The 27,120-nt window shown below is 37.5% G+C and overlaps 2 long non-coding RNA genes across 2 annotated transcripts in view; one reads left to right on the top strand and one right to left on the bottom strand.

The window, feature by feature from the left end:
• The window catches only part of LOC309658247, a 537,688-nt gene that overhangs the window by 226,639 nt on the left and 283,929 nt on the right, over positions 1-27,120 (bottom strand). The window lies entirely within an intron of this gene.
• On the top strand, positions 695-17,195 carry LOC309658264. The gene is made up of 2 exons (XR_014262156.1): positions 695-13,291; positions 13,592-17,195. It is a non-coding gene; the product is annotated as an uncharacterized lncRNA (long non-coding RNA).

Here is a 27,120-nt window from a genome sequence, read left to right as displayed (position 1 = left end):
AGAAGAAGTAAAGCTGTCACTGTTTGCAGATGACATGATACTATACATAGAGAATCCTAAAGATGCTACCAGAAAACTGGTAGAGCTAATCAATGAATTTGGTAAAGTAGCAGGATACAAAATTAATGCACAGAAATCTCTTGCATAAACTAATAAACTAATGACGAAAAATCTGAAAGTGAAATTAAGAAAACACTCCCGTTTACCATTGCAACAAAAAGAATAAAATACCTAGGAATAAACCTACCTAAGGAGACAAAAGACCTGTATGCAGAAAATTATAAGACACTGATGAAAGAATTAAAGATGATACAAATAGATGGAGAGATATACCATGTTCTTGGATTGGAAGAATCAACACTGTGAAAATGACTCTACTACCGAAAGCAATCTACAGATTCAATGCAATCCCTATCAAAATACCACTGGCATTTTTCACAGAACTAGAACAAAAAATTTCACAATTTGTATGGAAACACAAAAAACCTCGAATAGCCAAAGCAATCTTGAGAATGAAAAATGGAGCTGGAGGAATCAGGCTCCCTGACTTCAGACTATATTACAAAGCTACAGTAATCAAGACAGTATGGTACTGGCACAAAAACAGAAACATAGTTCAATGGAACAGGATAGAAAGCCCAGAGATAAACCCACGCACATATGGTCACCTTATCTTTGATAAAGTGGGCAAGCATATACAGTGGAGAAAAGACAGCCTCTTCAATAAGTGGTGCTGGGAAAACTGGACAGGTACATGTAAAAGTATGAAATTAGAACACTCCCTAACACCATGCACAAAAATAAACTCAAAATGGATTAAAGACCTAAATGTAAGGCCAGACACTATCAAACTCTTAGAGGAAAACATAGGCAGAACACTCTATGACATAAATCACAGCAAGATCCTTTTTGACCCAACTCCTAGAGAAATGGAAATAAAAACACAAATAAACAAATGGGACCTAATGAAACTTAAAAGCTTTTGCACAGCAAAGGAAACCATAAACAAGACCAAAAGACAACCCTCAGAATGGGAGAAAATATTTGTAAATGAAGCAACTGACAAAGGATTAATCTCCAAGATTTACAAGCAGCTCATGCAGCTCAATAACAAAAAAACAAACAACCCAATCCAAAAATGGGCAAAGACCTAAATAGACATTTCTGCAAAGAAGATATACAGATTGCCAACAGACACATGAAAGAATGCTCAACATCATTAATCATTAGAGAAATGCAAATCAAAACTACAATGAGATATCATCTCACACCGGTCAGAATGGCCATCATCAAAAAATCTAGAAACAATAAATGCTGGAGAAGGTGTGGAGAAAAGGGAACACTCTTGCACTGTTGGTGGGAATGTAAATTGATACAGCCACTATGGAGAACAGTATGGAGGTTCCTTAAAAAACTAAAAATAGAACTACCATATGACCCAGCAATCCCACTACTGGGCATATACCCTGAGAAAACCATAATTCAAAAAGAGTCATGTACCAAAATGTTCATTGCAGCTCTATTTACAATAGCCAGGACATGGAAGCAACCTATGTGTCTATCATCGGATGAATGGATAAAGAAGATGTGGCACATATATACAATGGAATATTACTCAGCCATAAAAAGAAATGAAATGGAGGTATTTGTAGTGAGGTGGATGGAGTTAGAGTCTGTCATACAGAGTGAAGTAAGTCAGAAAGAGAAAAACAAATACAGTATGCTAACACATATATATGGAACCTAAGGAAAGAAAAAAAAAAAAAGGTCATGAAGAACCTAGTGGCAAGACGGGAATAAAGACACAGAACTACTAGAGAATGGATTTGAGGATATGGGGAGGGGGAAGGGTAAGATGTGACAGGGTGAGAGAGTGGCATGGACATATATACACTACCAAATGTAAAATAGCTAGCTAGTGGGAAGCAGCCACATAGCACAGGGAGATCAGCTCGGTGCTTTGTGACCGTCCAGAGGGGTGGGATAGGGAGGGTGGAAGGGAGGGAGACACAAGAGGGAAGAGATATGGGAACATATGTATATGTATAACTGATTCACTTTGTTGTAAAGCAGAAACTAACACACCATTGTAAAGCAATTATACTCCAATAAAGATGTTTAAAAAAAAAAAAAAGCAATAGAGAGTCTATAATGGAAATGATGTGTAAAAAAAAAAAAAAAAAATGCATTCTAGGCAAGTAGAAATGGTGGGTAAGAAATGCATTCCAGGCAGATGAAATAGCACGTACAGAGTAAAAATTACTTTGCACAGAGGAGCAGCCATACTTTCAGATTGACTGAAGAAGGTTCACATTGGACCCAGTTGTAAGGGGTTTTAAATGCTAAATAAATGATTGTAAACACTGCCCTGTCAGAAACTAGGAAGCTTCAAAAGTAGACAACACACGTTGTTTAGGAAGAATAACAAAAGAAAAATCCACAGTGAACTGGAGGGAGGCTAGACTGCAGAGTGGAAGAGCAGTGGGGAATCTTCCATAACACTCCAGGCAAGATATGCCAAACCAGACGAGCGAGGTGAAAAGGTGGGTTGAAGAGAGATGGATGTGTCTCTCCCTTTAGCGTGCTTTTACTCACATGCTCGTAATTAATCCGTAATAATGTGACATCAAAAGAATTATTCAGATTTTAAAGAGGAAGAAGCCAAGAGAGAAAATTTATGACTTTTTTTTTTTTTACTATATATCGTGTTGAGATAAACTGAGTCATATTAAAATTTTTAAGTTTATTTGAGCAAAAATCAATTGGAACCAGGCAGTGCCAAACCTTCAGTGGTTAAGAGGGCTCTGCCGAGAAGAATGGGGGGAGATGTGTCTAGAGAAAGTGCAGAGGCAGAGAAAGGAAAGCATAACTTGGCTATAGCTTAAAGCCTAGTTGGCTCTTTGTGATTGGTTGTCCTTAGTGTATTGATTTTGGAACCCTAAAGCATTTGCAGGCTTAGATTTTGGTTTGCTCATGTAGGCCACAGCATTAGCGCCTCCTCAGTCTAAGGGGCTTGTTGTTTAATTAATTTAATACTAGATAGTGATGGAGTCAGCCCCAGAAAACCATTTGACCACCCCAGAGGGCAGATCTGCCATTCTCTTCTCAGCACATCACTTTCATAGGTTTATAGGTTTCTGACCAGAAATTACAGAATGAATGCTTTAGGATGAATTGGATGTTTCAACTTGAAAGATAAAAGCACTGTGAACATACAGGGTGCAGTGCTTTGCTAAACAAAGATGGCTATACTGACTCAGCTGTTCAACCTCACGCAGTTGTTGACAATTTTCGCGGCAGTGACAGTTTGTAAAGGCATTATCTCTGTGCCCAGCCTGTGGCCATGTAATCAGAAAACTACGACAGATGGCTGAGTGACATGGGATGAGAGGTGAATCAGAATTTTGGCTACTTCGTTAGCAAAATCGTGTTTAGGGTGATTTGGAATTCCACATTCCTATTTCAAATGATAAAATATTTCTGAAGGAGATTAGGCATGCACACATCATCAAAAGAAATTTCATTTAATGATGTTGGACAAATTACCAATCAAAATAGACTAACTTCCCCAAGCATCACTTGCATGAAGAACACTGGTTCTCAATTTGTAAATCATTTCTTAGATACTTGGTAGAGTTAAAAAATAAGGGTCTTATTTTGTGGAGTCTCTGACAACTCTATCAGAGTCACCTTGGGTGACCCATAATTCAGATTATAAACCAGGCGGAATGGAGTCAGGTTTGGAAATCTGTAGCAACCAGATTTGGAAAACACTGCTCCAGGAGACACTGTGACCAATAGATAGCTCCCATTGAATCCATGAGAAGAAACTAGTTTTTCTCTCCACGCCATGGTAACTTACATCTTCAAATTCATTCCAAGCCACATTCTTTTGCAAGCAACCAATTTCTATCTTTTGCGATAATTATATTAATATTGATACTAAGCACATATGAAAACCATGCATTCTTTTCTACCTGGCATCTTTCAAGATAATCCACGTCATGGTGTGTATAAGTAGTGTGTTCCGTTTTATTGCCAAGTATAATAAGAAGGTTGGGAAGGAGAAGCAAACCTGACCACAAGTGGGATTTTTCAATCATGAAAACTATTCTTAATTAGTAAATACTTACACATATGTACACATATATACATACACTTTCATATACATGCATCCTACGAAGGTCATCTATGGTTTCAAGATTATTCTATTTGTAGTTATGCAGTTTGTGATGACAGTTTATTGGTCTAGGGCAACCTCTGTTTATATAATGTCCGCCAAAAGGTGTTTTTATTTATTTATTTATTTATGGCTGTGTTGGGTCTTCGTTTCTGTGCGACGGTTTTCTCTAGTTGTGGCAAGTGGGGGCCACTCTTCATTGCGGTGCACGGGCCTCTCATTATCGCGGCCTCTCTTGTCGCGGAGCACAGGCTCCAGATGCGCAGGCTCAGTAGTTGTGGCGCACGGGCCTAGCCGCTCCGCGGCATGTGGGATCTTCCCAGACCAGGGCTCGAACCCGCGTCCCCTGCATTAGCAGGCAGATTCTCAACCACTGCGCCACCAGGGAAGCCCCAAAAGGTGTTTTGTTCAACAAAGAGAGGAACACAAAAGTCTCATTTTTGCCAAGTTCTTTGTAGGATGGACCTGTATAAATTCTAAAACAGTCATCAGGGAATGCGCTGAAAAAAAATATTCTAAAGCAAGTCTCCACAAACTTTTTCCATAAAAAGCCAGACAGTTAATACTTTAGGCTTTGTGAGCCATATGGTGTCTGTCGCAACTACTGAACTCTGCCAATGTAGCATGAAAGCAGCCACAGACCACAGGTAAAGGAACAAGCACATCTATGTTCCAATACAATTTTATTAATGAAAACAGGTAACTACCAACACCTATTAGAATGGCCAAAATCCAACACACTGGCAACACCAACTTCTGGCAAGGATGTGAAGCAATAAGAACTCCCATTCATTGTTGGTGGGAATGCAAAATGGTAGCCACTTTGGAAGATAGTTTGGTGGTTTCTTACAAAAGGAAACATACTCTTGCCACACGTTCTAGCAATGATGCTCCTTGGAATTTACTCAAAGGAGTTGAAAATTTATGTGTTTTGTTCATTAGAATACTCACAGGGGATTTTTAGGGCAGTGGAACTAACTCTTCTCTATGATAGGTAATGGTGGATACATGACATTATGCATTTGGCAAAACTCATAGAATGTACAATGTGAAGAGTAAACCCTAATGTAAACTATGGACTTTAGTAAATACAAATGTATCAATATTGGTTACTCAATTTTAACAAATGTACCACACTAATGCAAGATGTTAATAATAGGGGAAACTGTGAGTGGGGTGAGAGCACACTTTCTGTTGGGAACTCTCTACTTTCTGTTCAATTTTTCTGTGAACCTAAAACTGCTCTAATAAAACAAAACAAAACAAAAACAGGCAATGAGCCAGATTTGACCTGTGGGCTATAGTTTGCTGCCCTCTGTTCTAGAGAATGAAGACATCATCAGAGAATACTTGGAGTTCATAAAGTTGTCTTTGTGAATGTCACTGACTTCAAAGAAATTCATTCAATACTGCTTTCAGAATTTTGTTTAGAAAAGCATGATAACACTCCTGCCAATTACATTCATATTTTCATATTTTTATTTCCATAGCAAAAAGTTATCCATTATAATCATGAAACTGAACCCATGCACTTTTCTTACAAGCCAACAGTTAAGCAGATCCTTCTTGCTCCAGCATTGGGGGGACCTCCCACAAGCCACAGAGCCCCTGTGTGGGGAACCTAGCACATCTTAATGTAACACAAGCAGCGCTCCAAATACAGATGTCTTCAGGCTATGGCTTCATCTAGACTGCTCAAAAAGATTAAATACTTTATTGCCTTCTTAAATAGTCTCATATTTTATACTTTAGAAAGTTTTATCTTCTAGAGTTTCCACCTGTCATGTTGCCATCAGTAGCACGGGAAACAACCCTAGCATTTTTTTAAAGAGTGCTATAAACTCAGTCTTATCTCCATGGCCACTTTACAGTAGTGGTGTGTATTCCATTTTTAAGATACTAATCAAATTTTAGTTACAATAGTAACATGTATTCTCAGTAACAATACTATAAATAATCTGTTTTGCACTTAATGTAACAGTAAAAACATATGTTCAATGGTGTTATTATTATTTTAAATATTTAATTGTTTTTGTTTATGTTTCAAAATGCAGCAATAAAATTTACTTCAACTGCAACCACCAATGCAACTACAACTTTTCTTATAATTTGCCATAAATAATAAATAATGCAGTGCCTATAAATGCACAGCAATCTTTCTTGAGAAAAGTTGGCTTTTGATTGCTGTAATTTATGTGAGATTTGTCAAGATAGAATTTTAACTAACTTGGGGTCCACCTGCTGCTAAGTGATCTAGGAACGTGTAGAAGACTTGTTTTCTTTAGGACAAGCTATAACTGCTCTGGGAATCGTAAAATGTATATTTCTGCCCCTTTTTTGTTATTTTCAACAGAGTATACTCATTAACAATGGGAAAGTAGCTGAACTTCAACCATTTAGTATAAGGATTAGGTTGATTAGCTTCTGAGGGTAGGATGGCTGAGTTGGAATGAAAGACTTGACTTCTCAGTATCTGCACACATAAGCTATTTGCCACTCATAAAAGACTAACAACTTTCTGGGCTTCCCTGGTGGTGCAGTGGTTAAGAATCTGCCTGCCAATGCAGGGGACACTGGTTCGAGCCCTGGTCTGGGAAGATCCCACATGCCGCAAGGCAAGTAAGTCCGTGCGCCACAACTACTGAGCCTGCATGCTACAGCTGCTGAAGCCCGCATGCCTGGAGCCCGTGCTCCACAACAAGAGAAGCCACTGCAATGAGAAGCCAGCACACCACAATGAAGAGTAGCTCTCGTTCACCGCAACTAGAGAAAAGCCCGTGTGCAGCAACGAAGACCCAACGCAGCCAAAAATAAATAAATAAATAAATAAATTTTTTAAAAAAAGACTAACAACTTTCTTTCCTGACCATGTCTGTAACTAGGTCAACAGCCATTTTGAAAAGAGACAGATATGTATATTGTGGAGAAGGTAGAATAGAAAAGAGAGAATCCAGAAAAATCTCTTTTAAATAGAAGCAGCATCATCTGAGTTATGAATTGAGTTATTTGTCAAGTGATCTCGTCTTGAGAAAGTATAAATAACCTTTAGAGAAGTGACAGAGACATCTACTACCAGCTATTGACCACATACCATGCTAGAACAGAAGTCAGTACATAAGCAAAACAAGGTTAAATACATTAACAAGGACCCAGTGCCATATAACTGCAGTTTGCCCCAATCCTTCTCTCTCTCTTTTTTGTCTCCAAGTTTTATGTGTAGGAGGAAGGCAAGAGGGAATCAAAGCTTGCAAGGAGAATTTTGCCTTGTTATTTTGCTAATTTAATGTTCAGCATCTGGTCCATCTGCTGCTGTGCATGGTCTATGGTGATCTGACACTGATCATGGAATGCTGATTGAAAAATAATGAAGAGTCGACTTCAGATTGAAACTCTTTGCGGGTGAACTAACAACATTCAAGCTTACTAAGACCAGTCAATAACGAACCAGATTTTTGCTTTTGAGTTATTTTAACAGATGGCTGCTTTATCTTCTTTCATAAGCTCACAAACAGTGCTCATCTGCATTTTCTTTACATCTTAGAAAACAGTTGCTGTGGTTCTTCACTTTTATTCCCTTATGCATTTAAGTTGAATTTTTTATGTTGAAACTTTGGTCTGGGCTTTTCCACTTTATAGTGGCAAGGTTAGAATAAGTTAGTAATAATTAAGTGTGGGTCAGAGGCATATGCAATTTTCGACATATGCCTTGGAAACTCAAGTTGCCTTAGGAAAACACCCCACCCATTTCTTCAGCTGCAAAATGAGAGATTCTGTGTTTGCCAGAGTCAGCATCTGTCTATATAAAACAATTTTTCAGAGTTAGAGAAAGTTTAAGGCAATAAGGTGACTTTTTCTAATAGTGACGGTGACTTTTTGTAACTACAAACAGATATTTAAGCAATTATGACAAAGTCACATCTCTGAGTGCTTACAGGGCAAAGTTTTCCAATGGCTCAAAGCAATATACACATCATCCTACGTCTAGGACTATTTGGCGAGTATCATAGTGGCACATTACAGCAATATGGAATTCATCCCAATTAGTTGAAACTTTTTCTCCTCTTGTCTAGCCTAATTTAGTTCTAGAAATACTTGAAAGAATTTTTTTTATCTCATGGATAGAGCTTTCCTTTAATCAAGGATAATAAGTGCTATATGAGAGAAATAGGAGTCTTGATCTGTTGGGAAGTAACATAAAGGCTTATATTGCGGAGATGTGGTCAATTAATTGCAATATTCATAAAAGTTCTCAAAACAATAAAAAGAAAATTGGTAGCAGGTCTGAAAATATCATAATTACCATCCCAAGATACAAGCAAACCAGTTTACACATAAGCTAGTTTGATAATTCTGCAGCCAATTAGTAACAATACAACCAAAGTTACCTGAAGTACTCAGAGAACAGAGATTGTTCTTGTTACACTCCCCAAACAAAACAAAACCAAGCCTAGTATGGTAGACTGGTTACATTAACGGTCCCAAATAATGCCTCCCTACACTGTGGCCCTTAACTGTGTGGTCCTCTCCCACTCTGTCTCCCGCTGTGGCCAACTAACTTATTTTAGCCAGTGGGATACTAGCCCACATGCTGCAAGCAGAGACTTGAGGACATGTACGTTTCTGCTGTTCTCTGGTGTGACTGGGCTGGCTTACTCTTGGACCCTTACAACTACCAGATGAACATTCCTAGGCTAGTCTGATGAAGAGATATGAGAGACATATGGACTAAACCCAAACTGTCCAAGCTAAAGTCATCCTAGTTAAGACAGCCCTCTGCTTACCTGCCAGCTGACCAGAGATGCATGAGCCAGCCCACCTCAGATCAACCCAGCCTCTATCAATAAAACCAGTAGCCAACCCACAGACTTATGAGAAATAATAAATGTGTGTTTTAAACATCTTTGTTTTGAGGTGATTTATTACACAGTGTTATTATGGCAATAGATTATTGATAAACCTTGTTACAGTCTGAAAATCTTTCTGAGAACTTATAAATCCACCTTTTTGCCTGAATCTGTTGATTTGCTAAACACAGTAATTTTCTCCATTTGTCTCTTTCCCTCAATAAATTGAAATTAAATGCCTCATTACGTACTGAAATGTCTCTCTGTTATTACCATTACTTGCATTTCCAGTGCAGTATACCAGTTATCTAAAATTACTATTCAACTTCCAGGTCAAATTTTTGCAGTTTTCCAATATGCCTTCTACCTAAAAGAAGTCTTAAGACTTGAAGGGACACTTCTAAAAGAGATTAGTCTTAATCAGAGAAAAAAATATCCTAAAGGTCTTTGAGGAAATAAATCAAAAACAAAAAACAAAAAACTTGGAGTATATGCAATTCCTTGCTGCTACATTTTTTTCTCTTTTTGAGTTTTAAATAAAGGTCAGCTTAATGACAACTAGAACCAATCTATTTATTTCTTGTCGTTATCAGTCAAAGTTCAGGTCATTTTAAAGGGACCCTCCACTCCTTGACAAGTTTTCCATACCTTTCCTAAGGACAGTACTGTCCCAACATTAGTATGATATGCTTATCATACGTCTTTGCACTGAGGGATTGGAAATCATCGATTTTTCTTTACAGAAAGGAAATCTGGGCCATTGAAGAGGCGAGGCCATTTGCTTTTTGCTCAGCCTCTCAGAATCTTGGTTTGTTCTTTTATCACAAATCAAATGAAGTTGTTGGGCACAGAAAGTTTTGAGCAATTTGATTGTCTTCAAATAACTATTTTTCCTCCATATTTCTGTGGGAATAGAGAATACAGAATCAGAAAACAGAAATGATTTGTTTTTATCATAAATCCATCAACCCAAATAAAGGCATAGGTGTGGAAATTTAATGTGAGAAAGTTATAGGTTTTAAAGTTTTAAAATAAAGGTAAGATACTCTATTTCTAGTGGGTTTATAGCATGTGATGAGAGTGTAGGATATAAACAAAGAGATGTAAGATTGCCAAGCTAATGGCAACTTATTTATAATGATAAAACACGTTACTGAGAATGATAAAAACTGCTATATCTTCTTACTCTAAGTCAGACTCTCTGCTAAGTGCTTTCCATACATTTAATTTAATGCTACAACCACCATATGATTCAATGGCAAATACAAGTAGTTGGCAGAGCCATTTCTCTCTCCCTTCTCTCATACTACCTTCTACTACTGTGGCTAGAAAAGTGAAATATTCAGTTTTCCTTGTAGTAAGAGATGGCCATGAGATAATGTTCTGTCCAAGTATATATAAGCAGAAGTTGGTTCAGGAGATTCCTGGGAAAACTTTTGTTTTCTTAATCAAAAGAGACAGTCATGAATGACATGACTTTTCCCCCTTTCTTCCTGCCTTGAATGCAGATTTGACACCTAGAGCTGTGGCAGCCATCTTGTCACCACATGGAAAAGGCCTAGAGGATTACAGAGATGCCAACCCTGTTAATACTGAACCACTAAACCAATCCCAGGAGCCTCTACCTCCAGATTTCTCATCATGAAAGAGAAAATAAACCTCTACTTATTCAAGTCACTGTTAGGCAAGAGTTTCACTACTTCAACTTGTAAACATTCCTAATAGAAATTTCAGATCCCATGTTTGTTTCTTTGTTTGTTTTTGTTTTATGTTTTTCTTTTCGCCAATTTGTAGATTAGTTTCTTTAATTCACCTCCAGTAATGTTAAAGTTCAAAATAAATCCACACATTCAATTAAAAATTTATATAATATCTAAATATGAAACATATCAGGTAGGTTTTAATTTTGCCTTGTTTAACATTCAACAAATTGAAATTGGGCTGAGCATAGATATCCTAGTAACTTCAAGCATTAAAGCAATCTCTTAATTTTGAATACCCATTCATTCTAAAATATACACAAAATATGCAAAGAGGTGTTCATACTTAGCTAGAAACAAATAGAAGCTATGATGTCATAATTGAAAAATAACCTTAAGTAAATATCCTATACTATTAAAAGTATAGATTTTAAAATGTAAACAATTAAATAAAAAATCAACTATCCATGCAAAATACCCAATGCAGAAGATACACTTTATATTCATTCATCTGTTTTTCACACATATACCTAAGTCCTTATGTCTGGGAAGGTACTTTGTATTTCTGTTTGTTATCAAATCCCATGTTCTTAAGCAAGCTCCGTACTGCCTCTCTCTGTACTCAATACTGAAGTAAACATTCTATCAGCAATCTCTCCAAAACTTCCCAACACCAATCTTATCCTAGATTCCAAGGGCATGTAATGTGCTGGTTATAAACTGAAATCAATTGATTGCTGATTTTAGTATAATGATCACCAAGAGAAGCAGAATTAGTAGATGGAATAAGCAAAAGGTTTACTTTTTATTTGGCCATACGGTGGATATAAAATAACAGAGACCAAAACAGACATTAAAGTATAAAATGAATGACTTTCAGAGAGTGTATTTCCTGGGAGCAGGCCTTGCATTCATCCCTTTATCTCTGAGGAGGCAGTAATCCTCAAACTACTCCTAATTTAGAGAACTTTGGAACTATTAGAATGACTCAGTGAGGATTTTGAATTCTGAGGACAATGAAGTATAACTGCAGGCTCAGACTTTGGTATCATAGAAAGAGTTCAGGCTTTAAAGCCAGATGAACATTTACTAGTAAATCACACCTGGGGTGATTTACTTAGCATCTTTGAGCATTAGGGTCTCATCTATAACTCACAGAAAAGTTGCAGACTAAATATACCATTTTTTAAAGTGTTGGTACAGACTATGGCATATATTAAATGTTCAATAAATGATGGTTATTTTTATTAGCTTATCATTTTGATATATTATCTTATTTTTAAGTATCATTAGACAAAGCTAGAAAAAAAATCACAGTATGTTCAGCCAGTTTCACACTTACTCAAAATGAATTTCTGGCCTCAAAATTAAATCTTCTTTTATAACCTATAATCTTTAAGTATGAGGCAAGAAAACTGTGGTGAGAGCAGCCATCGATCATGACGAGATCCCTGACTGAGCTGAGTAAACACTGGGTAAAGTCCAAGTTCAATGAGGATTGAGCGAAAATGAAATAAAACCACAGCAAGTACTGTTTGCTCCATCTGCCTAAAATGTGGAGAAAGTGCAAATGGGGTGTCCTGTTAGTCTTCTCTTTATTTGTTCAGTAAATGTGAGAGTGGTCAAGGAGCCCATGTACATTTGGCAACGTGGGTCACAAAATGTTAGCTATAAATAAAAAACAAGATCCGATACCCTCTTTTTATCCGTTCTTCCCTCAAGACTGCTCATTTAACAAGTATTTCAGCTCCTTCTGTTTGTTAGGCACTGAGGATACAAAGGTTAATGAGATACAGCTCCTGCCCCTGTGAGATCTCCCACGGTGGTTAGAATGAGAAACCTTTAAAATCTGACTGCTGGAGCAACCATGATGAGCAGCAAGGTGAGTGCAGAATGAGAACGTGGAAAATAAAAGCTCTGCGGCTCAAGTTATTAATCGAAGTTATAACGTGAAAGGTCTCCCCCTCCCCTGCCTCCCTGATCAAGCTTCTCTATGTGAGTGCCAAACCTGGGAGACTGGAACGAGGCAGAGAGGATGACCCAGGCTTGGATTGAGCTAAGATTATGAAACCAGCCTGAGGAAAAACAAGGAACTATGGATAATGTGTCCCATCTAGCCTGACTCAGAAATTCCAAATGTCCACTCTGCCCAGCAGTCCAGGTGGGCAGCCTGCGAACCCAGCTCACGTCCCCATGAGGTGACCTTCTCCCAAGGAGAAATAGTGGCAATTGTGTCCTGGTGACACATCAGAAGCCTCCCTGGTTACCAAACCCAACCAGGTACACTTTGTCTATGGTCACTGTGCTCCCTACCACAGCTGAGTGAACAGAGATGGTGGAGTAGTAGTGAGATTGACATGCAAACAAGTAATTATAATACAATGTAATGTGGAAGTTCAGATTGGTGAGCAATGAACTCACCTCAGTCCTGGGATCAGCTGCTCACAGAAAGCTCAGAAGACTTGTCACCTGGTGATACTTGGAGGAGGATATAGAAATTTCATGAAGCTGGTGTGTGGAAGCGGGGAGTCAAGGAGAGAGCATGCATGCCAATGGAAGAGCAGGAGGTAAGAAAATGATTGAAGTGCTCTGGGAAAGATAACAATTTGACATAACTGGAGTGCAAGTGCTCTGTGTGCGGGAGAGGTGAGGGCAGTGGGTGGTAGGGGTAGGAGCAAGGAGAGCAATGAGACAGAATGTTAAACCCAGATTGGGTATGGCTTTTTATGCATAAGTAAAGGGTCAGACAAACTATGTGCCCAAGCAGCTCAAATTTGCTCCCCAAAAGGGCATTTTAAAATTTCCTATAGATTACATAATCATTTTTACATAAAATTCCATATTTTTATTCTTTCTTGAAAACTCAGATGTGGTGATAATCTCAGAGGTGAGGTGATCACGTGGCCCTCTTAGAGCCACGTGTGATCCAGTGGGCCACGGACCCTGCCCAGTGCATGTCACTTGTTTTGTTTCCTGCCAGAGCCTGGAAGTCATGTGAGTTTTTCACTCCTGCACTCAGTGATGGAAAGATAACAAAAGTGTTTGATAGGAATACTGATAAGATCGCATTCATTATCTACTCAACACTGTGAGCAAAAAAAGAAGGGATATCACAGAAACTCTACTAATGCCAGCATTTTAATAGTTTAAAACTCTTTCACTGTTGCCTACACAATTTTAAATAGTATGTAAAATGGACCTCTGAAATACAACTATCTTACTACCAAATCCTTCTTTTTCTCTCCTTTTGTACAATAATTTTCAAATCATGGAGCCCATCCCCAGAAAGCCACAGAAGATAAATTATTTTATTGTGCTGAGTGCCTTAAACAATTCAAATCAAAACAAACTCTGAACTTAATATCACTCACTGATGATGTTCTAATGCACATTAAATATCTAGCATTGTTCCAATTGGTTATATAAAAGTTTATCCTAATTTGTAGTGTTTGCAAAGCCCTTCAGCATATGTGTTGCTGTGGTATGTGGCCTCAGTATGTAGTGATTTAGTTTCACCCCCAAGTCAGAGGAAAGTTGAGTTTAACAGTATCAGCATACTTCATTGCAGTGCACTGAATTAAAAACAAATTAATATTTTATCCTCAGGTAACTCTTAAAATCTACAAAGTCTTATTGAAAGAGATTTATTAAAAGAACTAGGAGTTTGGCTGGTTTAGTTTAGCTTTTTATTTATTTACTAATCAGAGCAATTTCGACATTCTCCAAGATGCATAGCTAAGATGCATAAAATGTAAAGCTTCTCAAGAAACTGAAGTTACAAAATCCTCTAAAGTAAAATATTGACCAATGAAGAATATGAAGATGTATCTCATGCCATCACAACAAATGAACTCGAGGTGGGAAAAAAATGATTGACAAAGAGATAGATCTCTATTATTTACTGAACACCTTCTAATGTCAGGTACTATATTGGGCTTTTTACACATTATACATTTAAACCTTACAACAAATCTATGAGAAGTTTAAGTCCCCACTTTATAGGTGCAGAAGCAAAGGCTCAGAGAGGTTAAGTAACATGTGTAACATGTCACAGCTGCAAGAGGCACTCAGTTTTGAACCCAAGATTCCAAAGCTATGCTTTTCTCTTATATACATATATATGTGTATATACATATATGTATGTATATAACTATAATTGACTTACAGTATTATATTAGTTTCAGGTATACAACATAGTGATTCAATATTTTTATACATTACGAAAGGCTCACCATGGTGAGTCTAGTTACCATCTGTCACTGTACAAAGTTATTACAATATTATTGACTCTATTCTCTATGCTGTACATTACATTCTCATGATTTATTTTTTAACCGAAAGTTTGTAATTCTTAATCCCCTTCCCCTATTTAGCCCATCCTTCCCACCTCCCTCCTCTCTGGCAACCACTAGTTTGCTTCCTGTATCTATGAATCTGTTTCTGTTATGTTATATTCGTTCATTTGTTTTATTCTTTTAGAGTCCACAAATAAGTAAAATCATATGGTTTTTGTCTTTCTCTGTCTGACTTATTTCATTTAGCATAATATCCTCTAGGCCCACCCATGTTGTCATAAATGGCAAGATTTCATTTTTTTTATGTCTGAGTAATATTCCATTATATATACATGCCACATTTCTTTATCCATTCATCTACAGACAGACACTCAGGTTGCTTCCACACCTTTACGATTGTAAATAATGCTGCAACCAACCTTGGGGTGCATATATCTTCTCAAATTAGTGTTTTCATTGTTTTCAGATAAATACCCAGAAGTGGAATTGCTAGATCATATGGTAGTTCTAGTTTTAATTTTCTGAAGAACCTCCATACTTTTTTCCACAGTGACTGCACCAATTTATATTCCAACCAATGGTGTACAAGGGTTCCCTTTTATCTACATCCTCAACAACACTTATTACTTGTCTTTTAGACAACACCCCTTCTGACAGGTGTGAGGTGATATCTCATTGTAGTTTGGATTTTCATTTCCCTAATGATTAGTGATATTAATCTATGACAAAGGAGGCAAGAATATACAATAGGGAAAAGACAGCCTCTTCAGTAAATGGTGTTGGGAAAACTGGACAGCTACATGCAAAAGAATGAAACTAGACCACTTTCTTATACCACGTATAAAAATAAACTCAAAATAAATTAAAGACTTAAATGTAAGACCTGAAACTATAAAATTCCTGGAAAGAAACATAGGGAGTACTCTCTTTGACATCAGTATTAACAATTTTTTTTTTTTGGATCTGTTTCAAAAGGCAAAGGGAACAAAAGCAAAAATAAACAAATGGGACTACATCAAACTAAAAAGCTCTTGCACAGTGAAGGAAACCATCAACAAAATGAAAAGGCAACCTACTGGATGGAGAAAGATATTTGTAAATCACATGTCCAATAAGGGGTTAATATCCAAAATATATTTTAAAAATTCATACAACTCAATATCAAAAAAACAAACAATCTGATTTTAAAATGGGCAAAGGACCCAAATAGACATTTTTCCAAAGAAGACATACAGATGGCCAAAGCTATGCTTTGAAAGGAAACTCAAAATGATCAGGAGTTATACTGAGTATTACCCAGTCCTGCTGAAGAACAACTGCCAATCTCAGCTCTATGGAGGATCTGAAGCTAGATGCACATATTAGGGAAGGGAGGCTTACAGGTGTCTCATATTTGTTCCTCTGTTAAGGGGTACTCCTGCAAAGGTTACACAAATACACACACACACACACACACACACACACACACACACACACACACACACACCAGCAGCATTATTATCATCAAACTGACGGCAGTCCTATATATCTAGAAAGTTATGAGAGGATGGGCCATTCCTCCCCCCAAAATAGTTAGGCCATCTTAAAGGAGATCAAATATTGGGTACCTGGACAGACACCGCCCCTGTAAGTGCATAGATAAATGTGCACTATCCTGCTAAAAAGACAGCAATAAACACGCTCACAAGCTATCCATCATGGCTAACACTCTGAACTGAACTGGGCACCAGAGGCCACTGAAAAGAAATCCTTAAACCGAAGACCCCCTTTTACTTGTTTCTTTAATATTTCACTAGGTTTGAGGAAAAGCTGGCCAAACAACTCCACCAAAGTAGCAATAGTTCCATCCAGATATTTTTGTATGCAAAGGAGCCAAAAAACTCAAGGGTGAGAATAATGAAGCTGCCAAACAAGATGGATGTAATGGCAGCATGAAGCAACAGGATGAGTGACTGAATTGCAGAATGAGGGCTACGCTGCTGAGGCCAGTAAACCAAAGGTGGCTTGTTGGGACTAAGCTCTAAACATTAAGATCAGGTCACATCAGAGGCCCGCGCACCGCGATGAAGAGTGGCCCCCACTTGCTGCAACTAGAGAAAGCCCTCGCACAGAAACGAAGACCCAACACAGCCAAAAATAAATAAATAAATAAATAAATTAAAAAAAAAAAAAAAAAGATCAGGTCACATCAGAAAAACTCCAAGAAAGGCTTTGAAAGAGCAGATCCCTTTCTGATGGCTTCATTTCATTTACGAATTCACACAGTTACACACCTACTTTCAAATTTTGCTATCTGCCTAGTATGGAAAAACAGAAAGAGCAGGAAATAATATCCTCAAAAAAAAAAAAAGACAGGTAATAGCAGTTATCAGAACTTAAATGAAATCATTATTCTACTTGATGTCAACAACTGTGCTGTAAATGAGCACATTTCCAGAATCTTGACACTTATTTTATGTCCAGATTTCACAATTTTTCCCAGTTACAATAGCATTTGCAGGGAGCTCTTATCTTCCTGCCTATATATTGTCTTAGATCTTAAACTCTTAGAGGCAATGACATGTTTTACACTTACTTTTATGTAACCGGCTGCACTTTCTTTTAAATAATAACTCATTGCCTTTATAAAGCAGATTATATATTTCAATAGAGTTTTTCCATTATATCATTTTCTTTGACTCTCATTGTCTTGTGGGGATGAGCAGCATGGCATTATCCCAATTTTGCGGTTAAATTTTAAAAGAATAGTTTCTCAAGAACACACAACTATTCAGCCATAGAGTTGAGGCAAGAACCTGAATCTTCTGATCTAAGGATAAATGAACCCAATTTTCAGATCTATTTTTTTTTCCCAAGAAGGAAAAAGCAGCAATGATTTTCATGTAATCCTCTTAAGTGTACTCAGCCTAAATCATGCGTCAAACTCTGGAAACCCATGAGCAAAATCTTCATAACTTGTTGTTTAGCCCAGATATTGTTATAAAGGGCAGTATAACAAAGTGCCTAGGCAGTTGGCAGAAATGTGAGTAAGCTATTTTCTTTGAGGAAGAAATTAATTTTGATTAGGTGTGTGTTGAAGTTTTAATTAATATGATGGCCTATTGAATAGCTTAAATATAAAATAAAGCAAATGTCATTGCTATGGACTGAATGTCTGTGTGCCCCTAAAATTCATATGTTGAAACCATAACCTCAACATGATGGTATTTGGATATGGGGTCTTTGGTAATTAAGAATATGGTAATAAGGTAATTAGAGTTAGATTAGGTTGTGAAGGTGGGACCCTCATGATGGGATTAATGCCTTTATATCAATACAAAGAGGATGAGACATGAGAGCTCTCTCTTAGGGCACACACCCAGGAAGGCCATGTGAAGACATAAACAGGAAGAGGACCCTCACCAAGAAACTGACCATGTTAGCACCCTGATCTTGGATTTCTAGGCTCCAGAACTGTGAGAAATAAATTGTTTCTCAAATTTATTTTTGAGAAACAATTATTGTTTCTCAAATCTAAAATTGTTGTTTTAGCCACCCAGTCTATGATATTCTGTTATAGCAGCCCAAGCAGACTGAGACAGTCACACTATAAGGCAGGTGTCATGCATGGCCATAATAGACAAGCAGCTTAGCACCAATTCCTTATACCAAGTGGCCTCTGTTGTCATTTGAGATTGTGACCCTGCAACCCAAATAATGATTTGTCCTTAATTCTTCTAAAAGGTACTATACTGAAAATCCTGCTCTTAGTAAGTTATAGCTCCTAAAATGCCACAAGGTAAAGAACTTTACAAAACAGGTTAAAATATCTATCAACTGAATCAATCAAAAATTGTATAAGTAATATTGACTTGTTAAGTCCATTAGATGATTACCTCAGTGTTCCATTCACTGTTCAATAGGATGTTACATATTATTCTCCAAAATAAAAGCAAACACCTCAAAAAAAAAATCTTGGAAACGCTGAGTGAGATATAATACCTAAACACACTGCTTACACAGTGAGAGTATTAATATATTTCCAAGGGAAAAATATAAGAAGTATCTAAACATAATAAGCACAAGATTCAAGAAGCCAAAGGGATGGACGAGTCAAAACATTTTTCTGTGCATTCTTTGAACCTCAACATGTACATAAATTAGTAAATATCTAAATGAAGTGCCAGTGCAGTCATTCAACCAGGAATAAGGCAAGGTGAATATGAAGTCAGTACAAATCACTGGGCCCTGCTGGGTAGAAAGAGGATGGGGTAAATCCCATGTCTGCCCTTCCTAGGGAGACATTTTTTTCCCACTGGGCCAAAATCAGGTCATAATTAAAGTATTCAACATTTATTCAAAAAATATTAACTGAACACTTACAATGTTCCAGGCATTGTCCTTGACACAAAGAATAGAGAAATGAACAAGACAGAGAAGGTCCTTGATCTAATAGAACTTGCAATCAATTTGCGGTAAATAGGTGAGAAAAATGTAAACAAATGAACAGGAATGTTTCTAGGGATGATACCTTTTTATGACAAGTTAATTTGACAGAGAATAGTCTGGCTAGGTATATGTAGATAGCCTGGTATTTGCCTGTATCTCTAACCTAAATTCTTATCTTCTTCCACTCCCTGCAGCTGCCTCAGCCTAACCTTTTCTGATGACTGGAAGGCACTATAATTCGCTGTCCCAGGGCTATAATATGAGAAAATTTTAATGTCATTTAACACTTTACAGATTACATTCACATACATTGTCCCATTAAATCCTCACACCTTAGGAGATAAGCAGAGTAGATATTTATTATTTGGGGGATATCCTGCCTCATTTCCACCTTCCTAACCATACCCTATTTCTTTTTGGGGAGTTATCTGTCTCCCATCGTTTGTAGTCTGGGTAAGATTATAAATCCAGGTGTCTGTCTGCCACTAGAACCCAAATTGACTGGAGTATTCTGCACTGTCCTAGTACACCAAGCAGTTGAACATATAACCTGAACCCTGTCAAAGTTTTCTGACAGAAATTTTACTATTTAGGGCAAAAATGGAAGAAGAAAACATCGTTGATGTTATTCGCCCTGATAGTGTAACCTTAACTAGACTGTCCCTATTACCAGAAATTCCTGTAGTTCTTCCTTTCTAGCCTTCAGAAGAGGCTTTGTTTCAAGTCATCCTTCAACCTTCCCTTTGATTGCTGAATGCTAGGTAGACTTTCATTTAATGCCTTTTCCTTGAGTTACCCAAAGTTTCTGTTGCTTGCAACCAAAGTCTTCCAACTAATAAATTAGATCATTATGCCCATTTTACCAATGAAGACTGAGACTGAGACGAGTTACCTGTCTAAAGTCATACCCTTAAACAGTACTAGACCTAGAATTTGAACCTACTTGTTCTTATTCCAAATGCAGTACTCATTTTGTGACACTTTGACTAATAAAATGTATCAGAAAACTATAAAGACTATAAAGACCATAAATTGAAAACATGCATTTACCTCTTCTTTCCCCTCTTCCATTAAATAAAAAAGAAAGTAAAGAAAATTTCTAAAATATAAACACAGAAGGATTAAAAATAAAGGGATGGTAATAAAATTCTAGAAACTGGAGAGTAGAAGCATGAATAGTATACACAAGAAAACTGAGTCCTAAGCCAAGAGTAAGAAAGCTGTGATGCAACCTGATTTCGACTACAAAATCCCTCAAAAGACACATATGTTGTCTGTGCATATTACTTCTAGAAGTGAATGTAAAAATAAGGCTAAAAATTAGAGAATAGGTATAAAATCTTTTTAGAAAGCTATTAAACTTCAGATTCCTCCCCAACCTAACAAAGAAAATGGAAGTTCATTTTATGGAAGGGTAAAATTGAGCTTCTGGATAGGTCATAATGAAAGGCAGGATAAGGAAAACCAAAAGTTTTCATGGAAACACTAAAATGTAGAGCCACCTCCCCAGCTCAGCTTTCAGAATACTGGAAGCAATTATATCATCAAGACAGGAAACAGGATTCTTCATTGGGTGACACAACCAGCCGAAGAAACAAGATCTAAACTCACCAATACAACATATTCCCCCAATTAAATGGCTCAGATATATTACCCTATAATGAAGCCCACATTTAGCCAAACATCTGAGGAAAATTTCAAATATAAAATATATACAGCAAAACACATAAACTGAAAAAGGGCTAGTTGAAGGAAACAAAACTTTGCAGAGAACTAAACACTTTAAAAATAATTAATATCCTCAGAGAGATAAAAAAGATACTCCATTCATGAAAAAAGAATAGAATGCTATTTTTAAAAAGAGCAATCAAAGATCAAGAAAGAACTCTTAGAAATAAAAAATACAGTAACAGAAGTGATGAAAGGCCCAGTAAAAAGTTGGACAGTAATATTGATGAAATCTCCCAAAGGCAGAAATTTGAGGAAAAAACATTTTTTAAAATTAGAAAATAAATTCATGAGCTCCAATAGTCAAGAAATGAAAATTGAGAAAGAAGAATAAAGAAATGGAACAGAGCAATATATGAACAAAATAATTCAAGAAAAATTTCCAGAACTGAAAAATTTGAACCTCAAATTGAAAGAGCCAATCAGTTGTTCAGAAAAAAAAAGCTAAAGGAAAAAAATCAAGGCACATTTCTTTGAAATTTCAGAATACTAGGGGAAAAAGAAAAGATACTAAAAGCATCCAGAGAGGGGACAAAAACAGGTTACTTAATTAACTTCATGTTTAAGATGGACTTCAGATTTCTCAAAATCAGTACCATAAAGCAAAAAGACAACACCTTCAAAATTCTAAGAGAAAGTTATTTCCAACCTAGAATTTTATTCCCAACTGAATTATCATCCATAGGTAGACTGAAGACATTTTCAGACATTCAAGATCTCCAAAAATATCCTACATACCATTTCTCAAAAAAATTACTAGAGGAGATACTCCCCCAAAACAAGAAAGTCATAGGATCCAGGAAACAAGTGAGAGATAAAGGGAATCCCCTTGTCAAAGATGATAATGAAGAGAAATCTCCAGCTGACAGCTGTATAGCTGAACAGATTGAAGCAGGTCAGAGAGGTTCTGAGGGATATACTGTCAAGATGAAAAAAATAGAATACCTGATGCATTTGAAGTGATTGAAAGGAGATTTAGATAAATGTAGAAGAAATGGTTAAATATATATTTATTTATTTATACATATGTATATATATATACATTATATATATTTATACATATGTATATATATATTTTACATATCTGTGTGTATATATACATTTTAATTTTAAAAAGGACAATTAGCAATTAAAGGGAAAAAAAGGAAGTTATGCAACAAAGGAATAATGTTTGGAATATACCACATGGCTCCACTGAGCCTACGGCTTATGTGATCATAGTAAATACAAAAGGTGAATATTCATCTATCCCAAATAATTATTTAACTATGTTCATTGAATGGGCAGTTATGTTTCTATGCTTGCCTGTGCTAGGAGGGGTGATGAAAGAGAGGTAAATTTTCCTCTACCAAAGTGAGAAGTAAATAGATGCTGGTTAAAATGTAAAAATCAAAGAGAAGTACCATAAACCATTGTTCAGAAATGTGGAGGTACTTTTCATAAGAGGCTGTTGAAAATAGTTGCCTCTGGAATGCAAAAAATGGGCAGAAGAATCTGGAGACAGATATTCTTCCAAATAGCCTTGGAGAGCTGTATGAGTCTTTAAATTAGATCTTGAAAAAATTAAAACAACATAATAAAAATAAAAATTAAATTAAAAACACCCAACTGGCTATCCTTTTCCACACTAAAGAAGCCACACATCTAACCTTTCCTTCATAGGTCAAGCTTTAGCTTAGTTAACCGTGAAACCATATACACTTATTCTGGTGACAAATCAAGGATGCATTTTGCGTGTGTGTGTGTGCGTGTGTGTGTTACTCTCATGGAAAATATTATCCTCCTGCAAGATTGTAGCTGGCAGAGACGAATGCCTGAAAAGGTTAGGAGAACCACTGACTTGATTGGAAGAGAGGACAGTTTGTTAAGAAACTGTCCCAAATCCACCACGGAAGAATGAAGCTAATTTCCAAAGACCTTGATGCAATTTTCTGTCCTGGCCCTACCCACCTTCTCTACATTGGTAGGCAAAAACCACGGAAGCAAAAACCTTTTCCTAATTTAATAGATGCTGAGAAACAAAGTTGACTAATGAAGGTGATCAGAACACCTAGGCAAACTGGATACTTACCTAACACTTGAATTTTCCAGATTAAAGAAAGAAGGTTACAGTTCCCTTCGTTAATGTTCCGTTTAGAATCTCTGCATCTTCTTCGGAAGAGAGACCTTCCATCCTTACAGGGATAACAACATTTTCTAGGGTTTTAAAGCTTCCTTTGAGCGGCTTAAAGTAGGGATATTTCACTATTGTCTTCATTTTTGAAACTCTATGCCATTGAGCATGGTGTTTTCCTTGAAGCGTTTAGCTAGACCAAAATCACTCTGAGATGTACACACAGGAGACACACCTGTCTCATGCCCCAAACACACACATGGCCATACAGCACGAAACCTAATTAATCTGGGGTATGTAGTCACATTAACAGATGTTTTAGTTGTGCCATTTTGCTTCTTCACTAGTTTTCTATTCTCCTTGGCAGTGACTCTCAGAGTTTAGTTGGCTTAAGTATCACCTGGGATGCTTTTTCAAAAATGCAGGACCTCAAGCCCCCAGTGATTTGGAGTCTTCACCTCTAGTGTTGAGTTTGTGAATCTGCTTTTTAACAAATCCCCCTCCATCCTATGATGCCATCACAATATTTATAACACACTAGCCTGTGGGATAAAATCAATCCCTTATCACAGCATACACAGTCCTCCTAATCTGGCCCTTGCCTACTTCTATAATCTATACTTCTTACATCCCAGAATGAATGTCACTGCTCTAGTGGAACTTGCAAATTTCCATGCTATTTCATATATGCATGCCATATTTCACATTATTCCCTGGGATACATGTCTCTAGCCAATATTTATTATTTTATGTTCCCATCATCCTGGGAATAATCTTATCTCCTGGGAATAATAAGCTCTTAGGAGGGGGGTGGGGTATGCTTTTCATACCCACTCATTCATTCTAAACATGTTTCACAGGATCTGCTAACCATAGTATCCACTCCCCCAGCCACAGGGAAATAGGAGTAGGTATGTGAGACCAACAAAATATTTTCCCTGGGATTTTTCAAACTGGAAATTTTAAAAAGAGGTAGACCTTTACTAGTGAAAAAACTAAAAAAATGTAAAGGACAGGAGCTATGTAAAGACTTGTTCCTTGAAAATGGAGGAAAGCCGTCAGAGTAAAGCTAACGTTCACAAAGGAGCAGAGATAGTTAATAAATGTGAATTGACCAAAATACAATTTTGATATGGATGATAACATTTTTAAGTTAAATATTCTGAAAGAATTATTACATGACTGGTAGGTAGACTGAGGACTGCATGGACAAATTTTATTTAGGAAAAATGTATTTAATTCTAAGATTTATTTAGGACTTTAGTGTTGTTCACAGTTTACTTCAAAATGCCAATAATACCTTAATATAATAGCATATATTAACATGTAGTGAAGATAAATAACTTCTTATAAAGTGCCCTAAAATGACAGAAAATTATAACATTTTCTAGATCATAGATCTTTTTGAGAAACTGATGAAAGTTAAAGATTCCTTTGGGGCAAAAAAAAAAAAAAAAAGCACATTCACACAAATTTTTACAATTTCTAGAGAATCACAGATTCCCCTGAAGCCCATTCATGGACCTCTTAGAAATCCCTGGGCTCAATGAGGCTTGTTTTGGTTCTATTTCACACGTCTGCTACACGAGCCTACCTATGTACATAAAAATGGATAAAGTAAAGTGACATTTGTGAGAATTGAAATTTTTTTAGTTTCCAGGTTGGAGATGGTAGACAATAAAATAAATGAGAGAGTTCCAAGTGGCAATTAGGAATCAAGAAAAACCTTAACCTAACCAATTTTAAAAACATCTTCCTTCTCTCTAGTTTTTATTTGGTTTAGTTTTTGCTTTCTTTGTTGCTGTTGGTGGAAGTGTTTGCTTGCTTATTTTTCTTATGATTACTTAGTATATTTATTTCATCTAATGTAAAATGCAAATGCTTTTCTCATGATTTTTCTTCAGATTTCCTTGTGATCTCTGATGCAAAACATAGGTGCTTACTTGCCACATTCCAAGTACTTTGTCTTCATATCTATTGACTGTGAAAATGCGGCAGCACTTTGAAATATTAAATAGATAATTCAAGATTGAATAGAGTACAGATTTTACATATTGAATAGAGATTCTAAACTGCCTTTACAACCAGCATCTCATGAGACAATTTTTAGACTATTTCATAGTCTGACATTTAACAATATATTTTATATTGTTTTCTAATAACTACATGCCTGTTAATCTTCTTTATCTTATTATAGCAAATTACTTATGAGCAGGTTTCAGGTCTCCTATTTCCCAGGTAATTTTCACAAAATATTTTGGTCAATATTTTAAGTTACATGTGACAGTGAAAACTCATACTGCCTTAGGGGAAAAAAAGGAAGGGGAGTGCTATTGTCTTCAAAAACTGAGGAGGTCGATGATGATTCCTCCTTCTGGGACAGCTGGTTCTAGGGGTTCAAACAATGATGTCAAGGATCACTCCTTCTATAGTTTGCACAGTATTTCTCTGTGTTAGCTTCATCATTTGATGGGTTCTTTCCATGTGGTGGCTCTCAGCACCTACAAGCTTACATTGCCCTTGCATTCTCCTTCCCAATTATACATTCTTGCACATTTCTGGAATTCAGTGCCATGTACCCAACTTGACTAATGTACTCATCTCTGAACCAGTCTGGACATAGGGATTGATTATATACAAACTAAATGAGTTAAGGACTGAGAAGAGAGGGAGAGATCAATATGGCAGAATAGAAGGACATGGAGCACTCCTCCTCCCACAAATACATCAAAAATACATCTACATGTGGAACAAGTCTCACAGAACACCTACTGAATGCTGGCAGAAGACTTCAGACAACCAAAACTGCAAGATCACCATATAACCAGGTAGGACGAAAAGGAAAAAAAGGAATCATGATGGGACCTTTGCCCCCTGGGAGAGAGCTGTGAAAGAGGAAAGGTTCCCTTACCCTGGGAACCCCCTTCACCAGCTGGGAGATCAGACAGGACAGAAAGGGAGCTTCAGAGGCTCAGAGAAGAGTGCAACAGCTGGATTGTGGCAGGCAGAACAGAGAGAGACCAGCACAGCCTGTCCTGGCCACCTCACTGCACTCCCAAGCCCAAGAAATGCATCTGCTAGAGCACGTGTGGGCTGGGTACTGAAAACTGGACTTCAGCGGACAGACCTGGGGAGAGGACTGTGGTTGGCTGAGTGGAGATAGCCCGAAGGGGAGGGAATGTGGGCCAATCCAAAACCAGGGGTATATGCAGGACAGAACCTGGGTCCACCATAGAAGCCCTGCTGCTAACTCACATGCGAAGGGAGGAGCAGGGCCCCACCATAGCAGACTCATTCTTCACATGCTCACAGAGGGCACGGCTCTGCCTCTATGAGCTCTGGGAGTGTGCAAGCGCCAGAGGTGGCCTGTACATGAAGGTGGGGCTGAAATTTGAGCCAATCTCAGGGGCTGAGTGACTTAAGAAGCAGGGCTGAAATCTGAGCCCAGCAGCTCTGAGATCCACGGATTTATAGTGCTGCCACCTGTGGCTATGTAAGCTCTGCACCTGAGGGACATCCAAGCCAATTACTTTGCTCCCATGTCTGGGGAGGGTCTGGCATCAGTAGCTGCAGGCTTTGTGGGCACAGGCTCGCAGAGGCCGGGCCAGGGTCTGGGCTGATATCATAACTCCCACCGCGGGTCCAGGTACGTGACTACACATGACTACAGCAGGTCCCAGTGCTTGACTTCAGGGGACCTGCACTGGTGGCTTTCTGAGCACAGAGCCTGAGGGACACCTGGGCTGATTGCCAGCATTCCCATGGTTGAGGCAGGTCCAAGGGCAGTGCCAACAACAGTGTACTTTGTGAGCCCACACAATGGGTGACAGGT

Source organism: Balaenoptera physalus, assembly GCF_965194825.1.
Source record: "Balaenoptera physalus genome assembly, chromosome: 3".
NCBI classification, from domain to species: domain Eukaryota; kingdom Metazoa; phylum Chordata; class Mammalia; order Artiodactyla; family Balaenopteridae; genus Balaenoptera; species Balaenoptera physalus.
Note: the sequence above shows the minus strand (reverse complement) of the source record. Positions and strands in the feature narration are given on the sequence as shown.